The sequence below is a fragment of the Thalassophryne amazonica genome, chromosome 22, assembly GCF_902500255.1.
Source record: "Thalassophryne amazonica chromosome 22, fThaAma1.1, whole genome shotgun sequence".
NCBI classification, from domain to species: Eukaryota; Metazoa; Chordata; class Actinopteri; order Batrachoidiformes; family Batrachoididae; genus Thalassophryne; species Thalassophryne amazonica.
In genome coordinates this window covers 3852847-3868804 of record NC_047124.1, presented here as the reverse complement: position 1 = coordinate 3868804, position 15958 = coordinate 3852847, and the positions used below count along the sequence as shown (strand labels likewise).

Below are 15958 nucleotides of genomic sequence, written 5' to 3'. Positions count from 1 at the left end.
TGTGTCCCCACGAGTGCTGTTAGCTGTAAAAGAGATGAAGCAGATCTGTTCAGGCCGTCAGAGTCCACGGAGGCTCAACACTCACCGACTGAAGTCCGACAAAAAACAACTCCGACACTCTTCCCGACTGAAATCCCAAAATCAATGACTTAAAGCTAATTTAAGTTTGGGATTTGTTGCGATGCATATTTCATCTGTAGCCTGCAAAGTGTCCATGTGGGACACGAGCGGACATCTGAGCGGCTCCCATTTTCTGTGACAGCTCGGGCTGAAATGATACGATTCATCTGTCAGCACAAAAACAACAGCCCACTATTTTAATAAAACTCTTAAGACAGCCAGCAGCAGCCTCGAAAAATGGAAAGGAATGGATGAAATCACTTTAAGGTCCATGCAACTTCCACCACACCTGCTCCTAATTTCCACCACACACACTGATGAGAAGATTATTCCCTACAACACGCCCAAACGTGTCCAGCAGGTGGCAGGCAGGTCATAAAATCAACTTAGACATTTTAATTTTTTTTTAGTTAAAAGATTACAGCGTTCACTATCTTTAAGCTGTTACTTAATTAACAATTAATTGATTATTAATAGTCAAATTAAGCTATTATTTGATAATCGATTAATCATTTTGTTTCATTATGTTTAAAAAAAATCCAAATTCTTTGATTTCAGCTTCTTAAACATGAATAATATCTGGTTATTTTATGAGCTGCTTTACTCCCCCTGGTGGTAACACGAGGTAACAAACTGAACAGTCATTTTTGCTTTCCATGAACTTTTACAAACAATTTTTCAGTTATCAACGTAGCTGATTAATTGCCCAGTTAATTAATCAGCTACGTGTTGCACCTCCAGGAAGAGGTGGAGCCATCATCATCATCTGGGAGGAGTCAGACAACTTGTAAACTTGTCAAGTTTTGCTTTTGAAAAAGTGAGTATGTAAATCATCTCAAAGCTAATCACAGGCAAAGTGGCGTGAAAGACTTTTTGTTGTCACTAAATTATTATTTTATCATCATTATTAGCAAATGAAAACAAACACGGATGACATTAATAAACTGTGGAAGGCGCCGTAGAAATGCCTCATTTAGCACTAAGTCATGATGCCGCCTGTATTTCAAACACTTCATCAAAAGGGGAACATTTCAAGCTTCTGACCCGGATTCCACCGTGTTACAGATCATCCTGCCAAGTCCACAGAGGAAGCACTAATCCCATAATCCTCAAACTGAAAACAGGCAATAAACAAAGTCCGCGTGCGTGCGCAGAAACCCCGACGGAGTCAGCCGAGGTGAGGAACTGCAAAAAGTGCCAAAGAAGCAAATAAATATATCAGCCCCAGTTAGTTGTTCCTTCACCATCACGTGGCGCTAATCCACCGAGGCGGGAATACAGCAGGTACATCAGGACCGCCAACGATAACGTTTCCTACATTATGGCCCATTTCTGGGGCGGAAAACAAACAAAAAGAGTGTCTGTTTGAATACGCCTGAAAACACAGTTACTTCTGTGCGCGCAGACAAACACTGTCACGTGAACTTATTTTATAAATATTAAAAATACAGATGAAGCAGGAACTCCAGCTTCAGACTTCTTCTATGGTTTTCATTACATTATGCACACACACTGCCCCCCAGTGGACACAGTAATATCACATCTGTAGGTTATGGTGTATGACGGCGGAGGCAGTGACCCTAGCAAAAAGCATGGAGGCGGAGCCAACAGGGTTGAAGATGCTGAGATTTTCCTTTGGAGGTCCCCAGATGGACAAGACTAGGATTCTTACTTTGCGTGGCCAACTTCAAAAACTAACTACGTTATCAAGCAACACGTGTCCATAACAACTGAAAACTGTCATCTTGTTTTTATCAGATTCCTGCAGACACTGATGCTGCCATCTGCTGGTTAGGATGTCTCCTGACAAAATGGCACAGAATGATGGACAGAGGCCCCAATGATCAGACTGATTTATGATGTAGCTAATGTGATGTACTCAGCCCCCGAGACGGGTGTGGAAACACCAAGAGGAGTGGGGTCCAACATGCCCCCTCAGCCTCCCACCAACCCCCACTGGAAAACGTAGGAAAATAATGGTGCCATTATGCTTCCTGCCATGAAGAATTATAAGGTTCTGTTCTTTTTATTAATTTATTTGCTCTTAAAAACAGAAGTGACCAAACTTCTATTTGGCTATAAATAAATCAGGATGGAGGGTCACACACCAAAAATATTTATTTTGTGTGAACTCAAAGTAATTTCAATGAAATGCATATTTTGTAGAAAATTAACATTCTTACTGTATAATTAAGTTTCATCATCAGTCTGTGTGTGTGTGCGCGCGCACGCACATAAAGGCAGTGTTACGGAGCCAATGACACTCTTGCAGCTCATAGCAATGGACACGCCGTGATGGCGGCTCTGCTGACGCTGCGGAACACGCCTGATTTGAAGCAGGTGACGGCATCACAATCGCCAAAACATAACATGCCGCACTCTGGTTGGGTCTCGCTGCCACACACCGTCCAATGGGCGCGCGCAAGTGTTGTCGAAGCCGGTTGTTGCAGAAAATTACCAGTTGACCAAGTTCAGGCTGTTGAGATGTCGGGTGGACATGTCTCCAGATAACACTATGGTCAGGAGTTAAAACAAAGCTGGAAGGACAAAAAAAAAAAAAAAAAAAAAAAAAAATTAAAAACAGCACGCAGTGGAAGCCATCACGACACGACCCAACAGTCCACATGGTGCAAAAAAGTTCTTGTGACGTGTGACCAAATCTGAGCACGTCTGATCTGTGATCAGATTGATGTACACTATAGACACGTTTGTCTTCCGCTGATCATTTTTTGTAGAATTTCTTACAAAGAGTTAAAAAATAAAATAAAAAACTTGGATCCTACAGTGGTTGTGATTCAAGAGCAGAAAATCTGTTCCGAATTAAATCTGGCAGTATTCTGTACTTGTGTCCAAGAGGGTTTTCCCCTTTCCCACGGACAACATGTTTTCTGTCGGATAAGTGGACAAACACAAAAACCTTCAAAATAAAAAAATCTAATGCAATGCTGAAATTTTTCTTTGTGAACACATTTCACTCAACACCTTGAAAACATTTTATTATATTTCATGTGATCTTCCCTGATCCTGTGACAACCTGGTGTCCTGTCCAGGGTGAAACCCGCCTCACGCCATGTGACTGCTGGGATCGGCTCCACCCCCCACAACCCTTAACTGGAGTAAACAGTTGAAAATGAGTGATCAATCTTCCCAAAATGCACAACTTTTACAAAGAGGGAACTTTAAACCTACGACAACCTGACACCGCCCATCAAACCTATGTGTCGATGACCACAAGCAGAAAAAAGAAAACGCGTTGACACGTCGAAGGTCCAACTTCAAGAAAACCTTCAGAAACGTGACTGAAGAGACAAAACTGTGACGAGGGAAAATTGTCTGGGATCAACTGGGCTCATCGGAGAGTTGTGAAATCATCGCCAGCAATAAAGCAGATGACTATGGAGTCAAAGGTCAACCCATTAAAAACGGTACGTTACAAACTACAGGAACTTCATACGACTTTAGGAATTTGAAAATTCCCAAAACTCCAATTGTATACGAACGGCTTGAAATCATGTCAGGATGACGTGTGATAGACCAACTAGTACATCTACAGAGTAAAACATACTCTGCAGGAGTAGATTCGGTCCCACTCCAAACAGTGTTAAATAAGGGTGTCGGAAAAAAAAAAAAAAAAAAAAAAAAATCGATTCATGTCCGAATCGCGATTCTTATTTATTATGATTCTGAATCGATCCAAAATGTCCAAGAATCGATTTTTAAAAAGCATTTTTTTTTTTAGACATTTTCTTGCTTACTCATTGCGCGTACTGTTTGTCAGGCAACGGCTTCTGTACTGCAGCGTCCTCGCGAGGGGAGGGTCCGGCGTGCGTCAAACATTCGTGAGCTGAAGCTTAGCATGGCAGACGAAGAGCTAATTCAGCCAGCACCGTCTTTGCTGAAGGCAAATGTTTGGCCGCATTTTGGATTTTATTATTTGCTGCGTAAGAAGGAGATTGACATGACTTATGCAGTGTGCAAAATCTGCAAAATGAAAGTCAAGTATTTCAGAAACACTTCAAATCTGCAAGCCCGCATGCTACGCCATCACCCGGAGCTAAAAGAGCGGAGCAGCGGTCTCTGCCGACTACTGACCAGCGCTTCACTAAACTGCCATCCAACTCTGAACGAGCAAAGCAGATAAGTAAATTTACATCTAGAATCACTTGATTAACCTTGTAAAGCTGCATTTTCTTAAACATTTTTAAGTAATAACTATTTCTCAGAGCTCTTTGAATCGAAAATCGATTCTGAATCGAATCCTCACCCCAAGAATCGGAACCGAATTGAATCGTGAGTTGTACGATTCACATCCCTAGTGTTAAATCAGTTATTGTAGTATAAATCAACTCTATCACTGTTTATTGTGTATGTGTATCTGTGCACAAGATAACTCAAAAATGGCGGACAAGTTTCCTTCAAACCTGGTGGGAATATTCCTCAGACAGATATCCAGCAGTGTTTAGATTTTGGAAAAGTTTGGTCAAAGGTAAGAAAAACATAGTCCGGAAAACTCCTTTTTTTGTATATCTGAACAACCAAGAAGCCTAGATGGGCAATCTTAAGCGCATATTGATCGACAAAATATTTGTGATCGATTGGTACAGACGTCATAATGACGTTCCACACAGTCAAAAATCCCGTAGCAGGCAGATGTATATTTACTTGTACATGTATATTCTGCTGTGTCGAGCACACATCAGCACTCTGACACCTTCAGGGCCATTTTATTATTGTATTTCTGCACAATTTAACCTGTCAGAGGTAATAACGTCTTTATACAACATTCTGAAAAATAAAAATGATTTGAATTAAGACAACATAAACCTAAAGTCTCACGCACCAAAAAGCCCGAGACGTTTCTGAAGCTGTGAAACCTGAGTCAGAACTGTTCTGACAAGACTTCCAATGATCTAAGTGAGACTCATTAAATTTACAACAGGTCTTCATTTGCTCGTTTACTCTTTGAACGGCTCATTTATTTTCATAAAATTTTAACGCCTTGGCGGAAAGTACACATGGGAGATGCGCTCAGCCAGGTTTATCACTCAGGTTGTGGATGGGACGATGAATCCGTGCAGGAGAAGAAACCCGCCACAGCCATCAGGAAGGTATTACATTTCCATAATGGGGTTCAGAAGGTGAAATAAAATCATATCCGCTGTGTTCCTCATCTCTCCGCCGGTGGTCTTATTAAATCCTCCGGCTCTCTTTCCACGCCATTTATAAGCTCATTAGGCGAAGTGCAGGTGGCAACAAACGCACAACATCCTGTTGCTTTAATCCGAGTCTCTTTTTAGAAAACATTACTAAATATGGTGCCAACTAAGACTCAAATCAAACGCATCGTCTCCATCCAGCAGAAGGCAACAGGAAACGCCCTTAGCGGTGCATTCACGTCTGATTTACCCCTTTATTTTTGTGCAATTATCAGCTCACAAAGCGTTTGATGAACACCAAAAACTAAAGATCAAACAGCGTTTTTTTTTTCACAGATATTAGAACAGTCATCAGGAAAACGGTTGCCTTTAAACACGATTCCTGTGCTGATAATTGGAGGTCGTCGACATCATGACTGTAAACTTGTTTGCACCGTGTTTACGTTCATGTTGAATCAGCAAATAAAATGCATTTTGTGTTCAGTAAATATCCACCGCAAGTCATTTCTAATCACAGTCAAATGCAACACAACGCACCTCCACGTGCACGGAGGTTATCCCAGCGTTTTCTGCGGCTCCTGCAAAACTCGATAAGAGCACTGGGAATTAATCATACTGTTTTAATGTACCATAAAACCAAAATTAGGAGCTAAAAAAGTTTAAAAAGCTCTGAAACCACAGACATGGTGCTACTGTACAGTGACCTCGAAGTGCAAAACACAACATCTTAGAAAATAAAAAGCCAAATAGCCACAGAAATCAAGAACAATAAAATAAATGTTGCATCTACTAAAATATGTTTTCTAAAAGAGACTTCATGCTTTGTGTCATGTGGTTGTATTTGTGAATGCACCCCCCACCCCACCTCAAAATGACAATACCTTTGTGCGTATTGTCGCATTTTCTCTGTTTTCCCTGATGATTGATTTATAGAAATGATCAGCCTAAAGTCTGTGGGTTTTATTCATTTATTTTGAAAAGTGTTTTTTTCCAGTGACAGATTTCAGATTTTGAACTTTATGTTCTGTACTGTGGTTGTGTTTCTGAAAATATGACGACTACAACACCAGTGCACATTCAAAACTGATGCACCCATTTTTGGGTGCACCCACACATTTTTTGAAATGTGTTTCCTTGGATGACGGTTTGTAGAAATATTTTGTCTAAAATGCATTTTTTTAAGCGTAGTTCTGAATGATAACCACTTTTATTTTGACACCAACAAGGCTTAGTTTGATTTAAAAAAAAAATAATTGTATTTTATTTTATTGTGTTTTAATTTGTATTATGTTTGTAGTGTATAGCTCCTTGTGTCAGTGTTGGCTGTTTTAAGGTGCTTTATAAATAAAGTTGGTATGGTAAGGCAGCATGTCTCATCCCGGCCACCAAAAATGCATTTTCATACCACCAATCCAACATATTTTCCATCCCTCCCTGCTCCGCCCTCCATCAGGTGTGCAGCTGATGAAGTGCTAACAGATGCCTGAATGTGATGATACTCAAGGACCGGTTTGACAAACACTAGTTGAAGGACATCTTTGATTTGCACTTCACGGCCACCTTACATTTGTTGACAAACGTTTAATTTCATTTTTTAAGGCAGGGGGAGCTATTTGGCAGATGTGTCAGCACCCAGAAGTAAAACTTGCTGATAGTTTGACGTACTTTCAGCTGAGTTATAAATACTGAGGATCCTGCTGCAGTTCTGCTGTTTAAAATCGGCATTTTGTCCAAAATGTTCATTTTACGACTGAGCAGTTTCGAGACAGAAAGAAGGAGATGCATCATATTTCCTCAAAGCCTGCCAACTATATTTTAAAGTGGTAATAACAAAGATTTCTATCAGCCCCACAGCAGAAAATGACCACCATACATCTGCTGAGGGTGACAGCGGCCGTGATCAATACCGTTACTCTGCAGCGTGCGCGGCATTCCGGCGCTCCTGTCTCCGCCCGCATTCCCTTGCAGAACAAAACCCACTGAACTTTAAGGAAACTCCCTGCCGTCATAAATAATTTGGTGTCTTTAATCACAGGACAGCTGGAGCGTTTGCGCCACAAAAAGGTCGCACGCCGCCGCGGAGGGAAATAAATCCATAGCCGCGGCCTTCAGGGTTGTCACGCTGCCGCGCCAACAGCGGAAATTCAGAGAACTTCAATTAATTAACCCGTGGCTACATGCAAATACTTCAGATGGACTCTGATGAACTTTGACATCTTAAAGTTCTGCACCGCGTTCTGCTCTCACAGCGACGCTCGGCCGCCATCGGACGGCTGACATCTTGTTTAGGAGGCGGATGAGCCGGTGATAAGGAGCGGCCCTGTGGTCCGCAGGCAGCGCTCCCTGCTGGTATCAATCACTGTCAGGAATCTTCAAAAGCTCCAACACCCGCCGTCTCACAGCTTCCAGAGACTGCAGGAACAGGATGTGCCTGATAAAGAGCTTCCACGCTGCCACCACCGCCCGCTAATAGCTGGTGCTCTCAAAGCTATCCAACTCCTTCCCCACAAAAGCTGATAAAGTGACGACCTCTCGTGCAACGTATCCAGTGGTCCTTCAAGTCCACAGAAATCCTCAGCGTGGGCTTCCAGAAACGCCCAACGTCTTTATCTGCACATATATGGAATATGAGCGTCTGTTTGTGTGTTTTATCGTATGGCGTCTCCGGTTCTCTGACACACTTGAAGCTGATATTTGCTGTTGTTATCGAGAGCTCTGCCCTGTGGGCCTCTCTGCACAGGAGCCATTCAACACATAGGAACATTTCTTACATTTTTCCTCGGAATATTCGCCGTTTCTTGCAAAACACTGAACAGTTTGATCTCCTGGAGTCACTGAGAAGGATCAGATTCAAAAGCTGCAACTGTTATTTTCAAAGCCTGTTTTAATTTATCAAGTGACTCCAAATGCAAAGTCTCAAGAAACTCAATTTATAGGAAAAAAAAGAAAGAAACTATATTCGAGTTTTGTACTTTGTGCATAACTGCCCCTCCAATAATTACTTTTCTAGGCCACGCCCACTATCTTGGCTCCTGGGTGGCAACCACCCAGGCAGACAACTCTACCTGCTACAGGCAGGTGGAACTTGGGCGTGTCCTTGGCCTTCTCCACCCACTGCAGTTCTCAATACTCAGGCGCCCGCATGCCGGATGACGACCAGACTGTGCCGGCAAACACACCACATGGCCACAACACTGTAGCTGACACGATCCAAGTCTCACTAGGTAACCACTTGTTTGACACAAGATCACTTCAGCAGGACCTGAGGATTCTCCACAGAGACCTTCTACCAAAGACAGCCAGTCCTCACCTTAAGACACTGACTAGAGTCCAAGTCTACAGCCAGACAGTAAGACAGTCAGCACCAGGACCCTGGAGACTTGGACCTTCATTCTCCTGCAAAGGTATCAGCATCACTAAATACCTCTGATCTTTGACCTCGCTACTCCACAAGCTTCTCCCAGGTGTCCCTCCATGTCATCAAAGTCACTGCTGAGACAATCTCTCAACAAGATCCACAGTTCTGCCATAAACAGACAAATGTCTGACAGAAGAGTCCAGGAAGTCAGCGAATGCCGGATCTTAGTCTGGACCCAGGTCAACCAGAAAACCCAAACCCACAGACTTCGTGGATGATGCTGTGATCTTTGAGGACAAAGATCACAGCATCATCCACAAAGTCTGTCATAGTGGGGCAGCACAGCAAAACAATTTTTCATTTGTGATAAAAGCATGGAATTGGCACACATATTCCAAATTAACTCATGTTTATTTTCAAATATGGAGCCATCCTGGAGCTGACCTCTAATAAGCTACAGGGGTTAATGCAGGATTACACAGGGGTCAAAATTTAAAAATGCTCCAACATTATTTGTGTGATCACAACGATTCCAAAAAGGTATAGTTTGGACTATCTATGACTGAATGTTCTGGAGTAATGGGATAAAAACAGCAAAAATGGTGACAAAGGTCAGTTTGAGTTTGTACAGGGGTCAAAAGTTAAAGTTGCTCCAATTTTGGTAAAAAGTGATGCAAATTATTGGTTGAAATAAAAGGATTAATAAATGAAATAGTTTTGACTGTGTTGAATGTTTGGTCTCCAAAGTAAAGGTCAAACAATGTCGACATCCATTGGATTGTATGACGTATGACATATTACCCTGTAACATGATAACTAAGCATGACAGATGGTGCAAACTATTCCTTTTTAAAATGCTCTTAACCAATAATTTGCTTTTTTTTAAAACCAAAATTGGAGCAACTTTAACTTTTGACCCCTGTACAAACTGAAACTGACCTTTGTCACCATTTTTGCTGTTTTTACCCAATAACTCCAGAACATTCAGTAATAGATAGTCCAAACTATACCTTTTTGGAATAATATGGTATTTCAACATGATTGGAGCATTTTAATTTTGACCCCTGTGTAATTCTTCATTGACCCCTGTAGCTCATTAGAGGTCAGCTCCAGTATGGCTCCATATCTGAAAATAAACATTAGTTCATTTAGAATGTGTGTGCCAAAATCCATGCTTTTATCACAAAATTAACCATTTTTAATGGAAATTTTAGCTAAGCTGCACCACTGTCAGTCAACAGGTACAGGTGAGGGATAGTTCACACTTAGTGATTGATTACTGGAATTATAAATTCATCACTGATAACGGACAAATTATCCCCCAAGAGTCTGACCCACTTCTGTTTTAGCATCTTTTCACTCCATTCAAATCCCCCCCCCCCCCCCCCCCCAAGGTCCTTCATTCTGTTTGTCAGATTATTTCCGTTCACACTCGCTGAGCCCTGACCACAGGAAGTCCCTGTTCCACTTACATGTTCTGGAGTTCGCGCTGACATTAGACCCACAAAATGTGAGTGGACAGACGTGCACGAGAGAGAGAGCGAGCACAGACACAGGACGGAGAACAAGTTTCAGCCTAATCTCTCACGACTGAGGTCTCCGGTGCCCACCGTCACTACGGCGACTCACATCTCCTTCGAACAAAAACGCAACGTTTGTTGCAGACATCAGGAGGTAACGGCGAAGAAGAAGAAAACACTTTAAGTAGAAGGTATACCACGTCGTCTCAAACGGATTCCTCTGCAGTTCTGTCACGTTCACTCATGTCGGCACAACAACCCACAGAAGTCCAGGTCAGGACGTCACGTGGACTATGTTTTGGCAACAGCAAAAACTGTGCCCAGCAAGTTTACAGAATAACGCGAGAAACAAACACGGGACTTTTATCATTCAACAGGCCACATCTTCATCAACGCCTCTGGCTGAACATGAAGAAGCCAAGTTTAGAAAATAAAATTTAGAAATGCTCCTGAAATTTTAAATATGATAACGCCCCCCCCCCCCAAAAAAAAAACATGTATATGGAGGTTTTTAATATCTTTGAAAATTTCATGATATTTCATATTTAGTTAACAGTCTGTCAACAAAAAGAACTAGCAACCATTTATTTTGCATACATTAAAAAAATATCCGATACCCATAACTATGTTATTTAGTAAATCTTAAAAGAAAAATACAAAAAAAGCTTTGGATGAAATATGCAGGAGGAGGACAAAGTCTTTTCAACAAGTTCCGTAACTTGAATTACTTGGTTCTGTGCAGGAAAGAGACCAAAGCTGAAGCTTCAATGTGCACAAAAACAAAGAGGAAAGAGACCAAAGAAGACTGAAAACACAACAGGTTTCACTCCCTCTGAACCATAGGTCTCACGGAGCAGTGTCACCTGTTGGTTTGACCTGCTTTGCCGAGTATTCCTGTGATGTTTTGGCCAGGCGGTTCGGACGTCTGATTTTATGTTTTCCGTATTTACCTGAACAGCTGATGACACTTTTCTTTGCTCTTTGTGCAGGTGAAGTAGCACTCTAAAAATGACCTGGATCGTGCACCATCAATCAGAAATCCATCGTTTTCCCCTGATGTCACTCGTGGCTGTTGACCCCTGATTGTAGCCGTTTTTTCAGCGGGTGAGATAAAGCAGAAATGTGTGCTGATCCCTCATCGGACGCTTCAGTCTCGTCCGGTAAACAAGGAATGCTTAATGTGTGCGACCCAGAGAAGGAACAAACCTCAAGGTTAATGAGTATTCCATTCCAGGCTGCAAACAGCTCTGAGACTAAATTGGTAAAGTTGCTGCAAAGTAAATTATAGTCCTAAAGTCACTGAACCAAGACTTTTTAATATTGCCTGGAAATGAATTTTTAAAGCCAATGTAACAATAAAAGTGATGAAAGCCGAGTTGCTTCTTCAGCCCGTGTCAGAAAGTCCAACTGTGCCAATAAAAACAAGCAGAACCACCAACGGGTTTAATGCTAGTAACCGTGAGAGGAAACAGGCGATCGACACCTCATTAAATGATTCAGACACGCCCCTTAGTGAGGGTTAACGGTGTCATACAAGCAGCTCTCAAATAAGCGAGGCGACGGGTGAGGAACTGAGTGGTGACACGGGGTCAACTCACCTTCTTCTGGATCAACCTCACTGTCCTTACCCAGCGTCACCTCTGGAGCTGGAACGTTCAAACCCCACGAGTTGCCGGTTGTGAGCACATGGCTGAGACAGTTTTAATCTGCTGGAGTCACATTATTATTTAAAATCAAATAAATTGCCAGCTGATATGAGACTCTCCGTCTGTCTGTCTCATCATTACCTGTCAGACTCTGTCCAACTCTCCAAAAAATACCAGCCATTTATTAAAACTGAACCTAAATTATTTTTCTTGACTAACATTTTTGGCAAAACTGTGAATTTGCAGTGATTGACCCAAAAACTAATATTCATGGAAATTTTTGGATTTTCCCCGTTTTGGCCTTTTGGTGGGCCGCCGCACACTGTCGCTCGTTTCTCTCAACAGATCTGGCAACACCTCCTGACACACACACACACACACACACACACACACACACACACACACACACACACACACACACACACACACACACACACAAACTGCTTCCAGATGTTTTCTGCTGGTCTCAGTTTAACTTGACATCACGTCACATGAGAAACTGCAAACAACCCGTCAGGATGTTAAAGCGCTTCGATCCGGTTTGCCCACCGCCTTTTAAAACAAAAATGATTCCTGGAAAAAAAAAAAAATATCTCACTGGGAAAAAAAGGTGGAAGCAGCCAAAAATAATGAGTTCAACAATTATTGATAACTGGAAACTGATAACAGGAGCCAGACTGATGAATCATTTTTGTTTTGTTTTCTTTGAATGTGTTTCAATTTGTATTTGCTCTTTATTCATGATTGACGGCTGCGTGTCCCAGCAAACAAATTCTTCAGGAGTCGGCAGACTCGGACCATCAGAGACGCATCTCAGCGCCGCTTTTCAACCGCTGTATTGTTGCTGTTGTTTTTTTAGATAATAGAAAAAATGCTTGAGAAAGCAGGTTCAGCGTCACCGCGTACTGCACCGGCTTTTTAAAAGGAATTTCAATTCCGGCACACGCGGGCCGTTGAGGGTCCAATTTCCTGACCAGCAGATAGCGGAGAGAGTCCAAACCTCAGCAACAGCAACCAAGCGAGAGATTAACATTGCTGTGGAGACAGAAGAGTAAAGTGGGGAAGAGGCAGAGAGAGGAAAGGTGAGAGAGAGAGAGAGAGAGAGAGAGAGAGAGGGGAGGTGAAGAAAGAACAAACACAAGAACAACAGCGTGTTTAATGGAAATGACACGACGACGAGTCAGAACCAACAAAATGCAAAAAATAAAACAGACCAATACAGAAACACAGTCAGGCTTCATCATGTCCATGTCTCAGAGGATCAGAGACGCCTCGAGTCAGTGTCAGACCTGGACTCTGGACTGAGGATTGAGGTCAGATCACAGGTGTTTGATGGTGAGAAGATGCAACGGTGCAGTGACGGTCCTAAGAACAGATCAAGGACTAAACGGGTGAGAAGACTCTCCAACAGACACACTAAAAACATGTAACTTGAACCTCTGCTTGCTGACAGATGAGGGCGGGGGTTATTTCATCGCCTCTGTACGTCTGCCGTGTTTCTTAGATGACATTGGCGGGTTGAGTCCAGCAAAGTCGGCGCTGAGCCAAACCAGCAGGGAGGTTTTCCTCTTACTGCTTCCTTCAACTTAGATTACAACCCAGAACCATCCGGTGCTGAAGGGAGACGTTCACGGGCGCTCGTCCTTACAGAACACAAGAACCACAGACGCCACAAAGATCTACATCAACATTAAGGAAGAAAAATTAAAATCCAGGTCTTACTCAGAAAGGTTTGGAAAAGAGAGTATCAGGAGGCAGAACTAACGTTTTGTCTGGATCAAGATCCAGACAAGGACGAGGTCAGTCAGTCAGTCAGTCAATCGTGTAACATTTCGCTTCTGAGCAAGATTACTTCAGTTGTACTGGTCCGAATGTCAACAAACCCGGCGTGTCTAATAAGCACAGTGACCCCAAGAAGGCTACTGATTTTGAGGTCAGAGGTCAAAAATCCCAGGGTGCTGTGGGTTAGCCCAGACGCCACCCTCGTTACATACTGTCACAAGTTTTCAATCAGCTGATTTTGATTCAACCCGTGAGGCAGACGATCCAAAAGCGGCATTCAGAAGATATGGAGGTGAGAAGAAGAGAGTCAGAGGGACTCGAACATTCATGTTTGTAAACGAGAAACAGGTCACGCAAATCAAGAAACAAACCCAAGTCTGTAAATCTGATTACGGTTCGTCTCTCCAGACCTCCTCCATCCCATCTCTCATCATCTGTCTGTTTTACTTTCATCATCTGTCGGCTCGTCTGTCCACAAGACTCTTCAGTCCACGAGTGCACTGAGCTGTCTGCCATGAAGCGGTCGGGCGCACATCAAATATCTGAAGTACACACAGGAGGCGGGGCTCTCACAGACCCGTCAGAACCGCCGTCCAGAACCATAAATTAAACTAGGGCTGTAACCAGGTGGGATTTAACACCAACTAACAACTAACCAACCAGCCACCCAGCAGTGATCAGATGCAGACACATGAACAATTATTATTAAAATAACTGCTTTTCACAGCAACCTTCATGTATCTGATAGAAGCTTCAATCAAATGAACAGAAATTCACAGACTCCTCGACATCCAGCAGCTGAAAATGAAGACGCTCCTAACGAGGCAGCGGGCGCACATGAGCCGCGTTCAGCCAGCGGCCCGGCATAATCTTTAGCGTGCATGTCAGCGTCCTTGAGGATGAACCCTGAAGTGAGTGACGGTTGGCTGACGTTGACCCTTTTGGCAGCCGTCTCCTACGTGCACACATTAATGACATGCAGCTTCTGCACGCAACACCCGCCTCCCGTAGAGGAAAACATGCCACCTCACCATCGCGACCTTCCAAACAGACACAGGCATTTCCATTTCAAAACCCGAAACGTTCACAAGACCTTGAACTGAAAACACACCAGTTACACACTGAGTACACAAACGAGACTACGAGCAGCTTTTATCCTTCCAACAAGAAAAATAGTCACCCAGATTCAGACTCATTCATGTGCAGCACCATCGTTTTTATTGTTGATGAGCAAAAAACAAAATAAAACAGGTATACATGAGGTCCAAGCCCCGTGCGTTGACCGCCTCCCAAGCCCCCGCAGGGCCCATGTGATTCCTAACATTTCAAATGTTGGGATGTGGGTCTGACCCGCAGAACAACATGGGCAACGGCGCCATCACTCGACCTCTAACGTCAACAGGACAAACTTCAACCAAGATGTCCTTTTTTCCCAGAACATGCTCTGAGTAACAGCTGAGGCTCGCACCATGTCAGCACCCTGCGGAGGGTCCGTCTCTGTGCCACTCCTGAGACAGTCCAGTGCCAACACACAGCCTGCCTTCCTCACCAGCTTGCCCACAGCGTAGCTCGTCTTTATGCCGTCTCGCCAGCACACAACAGCATAAAAGAGGTGCATAATGAGGCACATCCACTTTATGCAGTCATCACCAAAGTGTAGGACTCAACTCAGATGTGATCCACAATGACAAAAAGTGAACTTCATGCAATTCAGTGCATGTATTTAAGTCCATTTTTAACATTTTTCCATTTGTGGTGCCCCTTAGTGGCCTACTTCTTCCACATTTGGCAGACAGCCTTTGTTCATTGTTATGTATCATTGTGCAAAGTTTAATGTTTATCTCAAGTAATGTTGCGAAGATATGCAAGATTTTCTGTTTTGACTGCTCCTTGCAGTAGGTTCTCCTTTATAAAAAGCTGATAGCTTTTGACCTACCAAGTTCATTTTAATGAGTTATACTCTTAACAGTCCACAGATAGCAAAGATTGCTGCCGATCAATCAATCTGACTGCAGAACTAATGTTGGTGTTTGCCTGAAAAGCAGAATGACTGAAAATTAAAAAAAAATTACAGCGTGAACTACAAAGTTGCACTTGTCTAATTTAGATATAAAGTGTCAAAATTCTTTATTTTGTTCACATTATTAATGCAACCTGGTGTTCTGCTTTTTTCTAGAATTTTCTGTAAGTACTGCCATCAGATAAAGGAGAAAAATCACGCTCACTGAGTGAGCGTTCGTAGCGTCGCTCAGTTTTGCTGTGAATATTTCATTAACCAATACGTAAAGATAGACACAGAGGTGACAGCGACGTGGAGTCTGGGTTGGAACTTTGGTTCTTCAAGCCAAATGCTTCACAAAAAGCGTCATTACATGG

The 15958-nt window shown here is 42.8% G+C and overlaps 1 protein-coding gene across 3 annotated transcripts in view; it reads right to left on the bottom strand.

Annotated features, from left to right (window-relative positions):
• The window catches only part of LOC117503934 (plexin-B2-like), a 119721-nt gene that overhangs the window by 92219 nt on the left and 11544 nt on the right, over positions 1-15958 (bottom strand). The window contains exon 1 of one of the 3 annotated variants that reach the window (XM_034163237.1): positions 10107-10385. The exons of 1 other annotated variant lie outside the window; for it this stretch is intronic. The gene's annotated coding sequence lies outside the window, so the exon portion shown is untranslated. Of the gene's footprint in view, positions 1-10106; positions 10386-15958 lie in introns of those variants that run through there. One more of the 3 variants, XM_034163238.1, reaches the window with a different exon arrangement.